We start from the raw sequence: 1,546 nt of genomic DNA, 5'->3' as shown, positions 1-1,546 counted from the left end.
AAACTTCAATATTCTTTTTATGAGAGTTATGTTGTAATAATCTTTACTGCAAACCTTTTAAACCCAAAAAAGGCTAGTGAAAGTGGCAATGAAAAAATACTTGTAAAAATTTTCAAGTTAGTGGAATCCTTCAAGTTCAAAGATAAATGAATGTAGCTTAGGTTGATTGAATCAATATAAAAATATCAAGTTTTTTTTTATCCTTTTCCTACACTTGTTTTGGATGAAAACACATTTTTAAAGTTATACTTTGTCAAAAAGCTTTAAAACTTACTCATACATTCAACCCCATCCCCCTCTATGTACTTATTGTATCTTTATTATGACTTTATCTCTAATCAATGGCACCCCTCGTGTCAAAGACTGAACATCTCAAACATGGAATTTGCAAGATTGAACATCTACGAATGGTCCGATAGTGAGTGGCACAATAAATTTAATAATAATCAATAATCACTAGGATAGACTATAATATATTTTGATATATATGAATATCATCTTAATTAGGCGGATTAAGGCTTAATTCAACATTATATAATCAATTGGTAAGGTAAAAATTATTCTTCATTTATATACATTATTATAATCTTATATATAGTCGACATGGAATTACTAATATATTAAATTTAAAAAGAAATATTAGTTATTTCTAGTTTCTAGTTTTTTTTTATTTTATTTTCTATTTTTAAATATTTGTATAAGTTGTAACAATAAGATGGAGAGAGTCATACGAAAAAATGTGAGTAAAATGAGTATCTTTAAAATAAAATACGTTAATTAGGTGGTGTAGTTAATTTTGATCAAAAAATAATGAATAAACTATCATGTATATACTTTTAAAACATCAAAATACATGCTTTCAAAATGTCCAAAAATATATCATACTTAATTCAAACATCAATGTGTTGACATATATTATATCCTAAAGATAATTTTAAAAACAAATTAGTCATATAATCAAGTCCATAAAATTTTAATTAAAATCAGTGATGGCAATATCATATAATGATTATGTAGTAGTAATAGTGGTGATGATGGAGATGGTTTCAATGATAATACTAATAATAATAATTATAGAAACAACAATAATGATGACAGTATATTGCAATATTTTAATTTAAACCCTTTATTTTAATTTAGGGTTGTTAATATTTTTTATATAAGAATTATTTTCACAATCATTCTAATTATATTTATTAATTGTTTTCATATTAAAATTTAGGTTTAAATATGTTTTTAATCCTCCAAGTTTAAGATAAATATATTTATAGTTCTTCAAATTTAAAATTATTTTTAATTCCTATAATTTTTAAAAATATTTTTTTAATCCTCGAGTCACTATATTTAAAAGTGAAAGATTAAGATAATTATACAATAGTTAGATTTAATATGATATTATTTTTATTAAAAAGAACACTAATAGATAGATTTTATATGATAGTATTTGACAAAGTTCTTAACAAAATTTGAATATGAACTAAAACAAAACTTTTTAAAATTATAAAGACTAAAAAATTAATTTTAAATTTAAGGGTTAAAATATATT

This window comes from Cajanus cajan, chromosome 8 (genome assembly GCF_000230855.2).
Source record: "Cajanus cajan strain Asha chromosome 8, NIPB_CcT2T_4, whole genome shotgun sequence".
Lineage (NCBI taxonomy): Eukaryota > Viridiplantae > Streptophyta > Magnoliopsida > Fabales > Fabaceae > Cajanus > Cajanus cajan.
Note: the sequence above shows the minus strand (reverse complement) of the source record.